Raw genomic sequence first — 6,103 nt, forward strand, 5'->3', positions numbered from 1 at the left:
AAGAGATAGGAGAGTTTGATTTTAATACACAAAGGGGAGAATGAAAAGATTGTGTGCGCCACAAAATTAAGCATGAAATTTTCTCAGGTTTAACTACATTTCTTTATGCACTTGGATTAAATGTGAGAAACTAAACCTTTTGTGGCGTGTTTTAAAGCAAAACTCAGTGTTTACTATTCATTGCGCAGTAGAGTTTTATAGACACATTAGTCCACTTGACAAATTACACTATAACAATAAAAGTAGCACTGCTGATTGTATACACTTGGACTGAGAGCTGGTGATCATTTGTTTAATCAGTATCTACTTAACTACTGGTCCGTGTGATGCATTGCTTTACAGTAATTCAATTCAATTTGCCTCAAGGCGCTTTATATTATAAAGTAGAGACCGTACAATTATACAGAGAAAGCAGAGAATCCCAAACAATCAGATGACCCCCCATATGAGCAAGCGCTTTGGCGGGGCAGTGGGAAGGAAATACTCACGAAGAAACAGTGTGAAGGGAGGAAAACACGACAAACGAAACTACTCTCCTGTATGCAGATCAGTTACCTGAAGCTCCTTCGAAATCATCTGCATCATTAATATGCTCTTTGTTTTCAGGTAACAATAATCCAGCTTTTAATATACAAATAAATTGAAGACTTCTTCCTCTATAATAAGTACTCTGGATACTCTGGATTTGTAATTTTTACTAAAGGGCTGTGCTGTGTGGGGTTTTTTTCATGCTGTTTTATTAATTCAGCAATGTACCTGTTTGTTCCTGTGAAAGGCCCCTGAGATGGTTCATCTAATACCAGATAATGAATGAACTAATTAGCAGATTAATAGAAATTGGTACTGTTCCAACAGTTGTGTGAGAAAATCCTAAATTAGCTTTAGGTGGGATTTACAGAGAAATGCACTGAAATGTCACAATAACAATGAACATATCCTGGATAAATGCAACTTTTCTCATGAATTTCAAAAGATTCATCAGGGTAGCAAAGGTCTGCCATTTACAGCACGCCACATTATTACCATTCAGTCTTAATAAAGCCTACACTTCTGACTATTACATGGCAAAAAGATAAGAACAGCAGGCCCTCCATCGGCTCCTCCCGTGGTGCGTTCATCCCCTACCAGGCAAACACATCAAAAGCCTCTGCATTCATTATGTAAAATGGTGCAGCTGAAGGGAATTGATCTACAAGTAAATACAATGGTGGTAATATGTGAGAGAATGGTATTTGATTTTAATTGGCTGCTGCAAAGCAACCACTGGCTGTAATCAAGGAAGCAGTGGGGGATCCACAACACAGCAGTGCGCACCCACAGCATTAGGCTCGGCTCACTGGTAAACAGAAAAGCTCCCGTATTCCTCATCACATGGGACGAATAAAAAAAAACTATAGCTATGATTTGCTTTTTAATTGATTTTTTTCTTCTTAATTGAGAGTGCATAGCTTAACACATTTACCAGAATCCCTCTTACGATGAACATTAACTGTAACACTAGCAAAACTCTGCCACCAGAGAGAGCCCTGTCCCTAACTAAAGCACGCTCACTGGTCTGTTGTATGTTCTGCTTGATTTCTATTACAGAGAAGAGGTGACACTCTGGAAACACCAAAGACGTATTTCTTAAATTGAAATAAATCATCTTCTCGCTTTCTGAGAAGACTTTGATAAACTATGATGGTAATGGTTATTCATTTGAGATATTTTTGTTTGGTTTTGTCCTGGTGATCCTGTAATACTCTGTTCATTTCCAGATTATGGTGTGCAAACAGCCAGCATCTGATGTCCTTATGAGGTCAGTCGTGATCCCCGGAGACCAGCAGAGGCTGAACTTCTGCTAGGAAATCCTTGTGGATATCAGCATGTCTGAGACAAGGTGTAACATTATATCCTAACACAAACACTGTGTTAAGCTCTCATTCAGTTATTGACTCTATTATTGGGAATCATCAGAGATCACAGATGTAAAATAACCGTTACATGAATTGCTCTGGTAAAATTTGATTATGTGCAACATTTAGTGTTTATTTCTCTGTGGGATTCTCACCAGCATGTGTGTAGTATGAGAGCAGCTTTTTTTAACCCACTCTCCTCTCCACAGCCCCACACAGTCCCACAGGACAGAATAGATCAGGATGATGCAGACAGACAGCAGTCAGCACACAATTGATTATTGGATTTATATCCATCATGGCGTACATTTACGTGTGCTCCCTCTGTGCCCGAATGTCAATGCGAAGACTGTAGCTCGCTGCGTTTATGATCAGATTGTGTTATTATATAAACTAAATGAACAATTAGAGCAGTGGAGTTTGTGTCAAATATTTCGATTTTGGCTTCACCTCCCGGAAATAATAAACATCCAATCTGGCTTCTGACACTGACTCAAACAGCTCTCCTGATCCTGAACATAAACCTTTTAATTACTGCAAACATGGTTGATGAGTCTGAAGCTTGATTACTTGGCCTTCATTAGTCAGATTGTGGGCTATAGTGACTCCCACAGGCGCAGTTTGGCATCCATAAACGCTGCCAGGCTCTGCATTAAGCAATTACGTTGACCCTACTGTACACCCGAACAGGTGTGAGCACCCAGATCACACACAAACAGCGTGTGCTCTGGGTGCACATGCACTTAAAAAAACAAAACAGGCTGCATGTAGGAGTTTCAGTCTGTTCTGATTAAAAGAAAAGACTGATAAAATGTGCTTACTGCTCGGTGTAATCCGGCCTGTCATGACGGTTTCGTGTTCTCTGTGCCACCTTGTGTTTTGTTTTCCATCAGGGCGGCCGGTGGCTGTCACTACACCGAGGAGGGATTGTTCTGCCTCAGGCCACCACACGCTGATAATGAATGCTCAGCTCATTGGAAAATGAAGTGTGTCTGAATTATGTGGTCAGGATTTGGCCGTTGTTTGGGTGTATGAGTCAGGCGCAGGGACATGCGCGGACGCTCAGTTTGCACAACACTTCCTGTGTTGTAATGCTGATTCGGGGCCACGCTCGGGCTAATGCAGGTGGAAGGTATTGTTGATAGGACTTTTGTGCTAAACTGCATGATGAGCTTAAAACACGCTGTCCGGCAGCAGCCTTGGAGCTATTTTTAGACAGGTACAGCTGCTTCTCAGCACCCACCCTTAAACCAGCCATTCACCAGAGATTTATAACTCTAGCCCATGAGAAACAGCTGTAGCGTTTTACCACTTGGTTGCGCAGAAGCTGAGGTTTATCCAGAATTATACAGCCTTTTTTGGTTTGTTTGTTTATTACAATGTCTTTTTCAATTTAGCTGACATCAGTGTTAAATGCAGTTATCAGTTAGTGGGATGCATCACACTGCTAGGCATTTAAACCACAAGACTGGAGCGTCCGGTACTGTGGGGATGAGTCAGTGTACAGTCAGAGCGCCACCTGAGACCAACACAAGTTCAACACTTGTGGTGTGCCGCTCCCCCACATCATCATGTGTCCTGGCCCGTCAGATCAGAACACTGTCTTCCAATAGGAAAAATAACAACACACTTTGTTTATCAGAGGAAAATACTTCCTGTTCCTACTGAAAGTGGCCTGGTGTTTCCTCGTATGCTTCACGTGTGCGTAAAGAAACGATTTCTGGGACTTTGTGTTTTTGCACAGAAAACACAGATGTGTCCTTTTGTATGTTTTCCGTGCCACGAGAGTCATATGTTTCCGGTCTTTCGGGCAAAGAAACTGGGCCAGCGTTGGCCACTTATAGCTTTAGAGAGTGTGTATGGATTGAGTGCCAGTGCGTGTGTTTGTTGGGGGGTAGAAACTAAAAAACACAGCCGCACTCTAACAGCCAAGCTTAAGTTTAGCTTAATACTGTCAGTTTGTTGTCTGCATTATTCAAAAGGACACTTTATCAGCTGGGGGCGACACATATTAGCCTGCCTACACCGCGTGCTCCACGCAATGATGTTCTACGCTGTCCCCCATTAACTACGGTGTCTATTTCAGCGGCTCTCTATCCATTTATTGATGCATGTCTTTTATTGATCCCAGCACTGGTTTGCCATGCAATCCATTACCCATCTGTCTGTTTCAGCGGGCTTTTAAATGATCCACCAGATTGAGCTATTAAGGAGAACTGTGGGTGAAGTCTAAAGGTTAGTGATACTTTCAAGGAGAGACAGGTTCCTTGTATGTGTGAGTGAGTGTAACTGGGGGTGGGTACAGGTGGTCTCATTTTGAACTACAGGACTCAGCGTGAACCTCAGAAACAGAGCTTTAAAAACTATTACGTTGGTTTTCTGCAGTTCTATTGTTCTTATGTTATTTGATGAAATGTTCAAGAATGACCATTTCATCGAAAAGTAAAATTGAAGTAATGTTTAAATGTTTTTATCAATGTGGACTCAATAACGACTTTGCAAGGTGTCCTGAGGTAACGAGATGTTAGAGCAGAGTCTTTAAGTCTGTCGAGGTGCAGGGTGGGGCTTCCGTGGATCTTTTCTTGCAGCAGATCCTCCAGATGGTAGATTTTAGAAGCTAAGTAAACCACTTTCACTTTATGTCTGTTCTTCAAACTATTCCTGAATATTTTCACTTTGTCGCAGAGCTCATAATCTTGCTGAAAGAATAACATACCCGCTGTCCTCACAGCTGCCATGAAGAAGAGAACACGGTGTATGCTTAGGCAGGTGGAAGCATGTCAAAGTAACATCTCCTCCCAAGGAGTACAACGTACTGTCCAAGTGGTTTAAAAGAAACTGTTAGACCAGACCGCCTTCTTTCATTGCTGTGTTGTCCAGTTCTGAGGCTCAGGGTTCAGCGTGGACAGTCCGAGTGGCCTGCAACAACACATGCTCACAAACAGCAAGCTACAGTGTGCCGTCTGCTCTGAAGCTTTGCTCTCAAAGCTGGTATTAGCTTTTTAAGTTATTTGTGCTACAGTATGATCAGCATGATTCGCGCTTATGTATGACCAGACCCCACGGGTACACCATTAGTAGGTACTGCCTCTGTATGCCAACATATAACTTAGCGTCCTTAGTCTCATTTTGGCCCATTTAAAGCCACTTCTTGCTGCTTCCATGAATTTATTATTTTTGAACTTCATGTGTGTGCCTAATATGTATGTATATTTACAGCTTTGATAAATAGATAATCTTATTCACTTCACCTATCTGATTGGAGCTGATTGGCTTGTATAGCTGCTTATTTATCACAGGTATAAAAGCCAGTTGAAAAAACCTTTTAAATGAATGCAAATTGGAAATATAACAAAAGAGTGTTGTGATTAAAAAGCACAGGGAATATATTGCTTCTAAGACGGCAGGTGCCGTCACTTATTGATGACTTCAAGTCCAAAATGCTCCATTTTTGAATCAGTAATTGTATTGATAGATATGCTCTTAAGCATCCAGATGTTCATTATCTGACAAATAACACATTTTTGTATATTTTGTCAAATATGTTGATTTGTTTTACAGGATATTTGTTGCAATGATCTGTTGCTCAGCTGTAATAATATTTGACTGGACCACACTTCGAACAAAGATTACCAATAATTAGATAATTACTAAATTAAATTAGATAATTAAATAAATTTAAAAATGTTTAGAGATAAAAAAAAAAAAAAGATTTCAGTTGGGCAAAACCAAAAACAGGCTGTTTATTTTTTAATGACATGTTTGCAGGTTTTCGCCTGACAACAGCAATATTTGGGGAAAAACACATCTTTCCCGAAGCACTCTGCATTAAAGTTACGGAAATGTAATGTAATTTTAGGGGGATTATTCCTTTACACCAAGAACAGCCTGCTGAGATTTTTGACGGTTCATACTTTCTTTTTTCAAGGTAACTCTTTAATCTTCCTGCAAAAACATACTTTGAAGAAACAAAGAAAATGCCACCAGCCAAACATGGATGTGAGTGTGTGAGTGTGTGTATGTGTGTGTGTGTGTGTGTGTGTGTATGTGGAGGGGTGGCGGGTTCAGATTGAGATGCAAGATGGATTCATATATATTCATGAATTCAGTCAGAAAAGTCAAACGGAAGCAGTATGATAATCTTGCAGTAATTGCATTTTTTTTCCGTTCCAACTGTTTTTTGGCAGAGCTGTGAGCCACTTCCTGAG

The sequence above is a fragment of the Oreochromis niloticus genome, linkage group LG5 (assembly GCF_001858045.2).
Source record: "Oreochromis niloticus isolate F11D_XX linkage group LG5, O_niloticus_UMD_NMBU, whole genome shotgun sequence".
NCBI lineage: Eukaryota > Metazoa > Chordata > Actinopteri > Cichliformes > Cichlidae > Oreochromis > Oreochromis niloticus.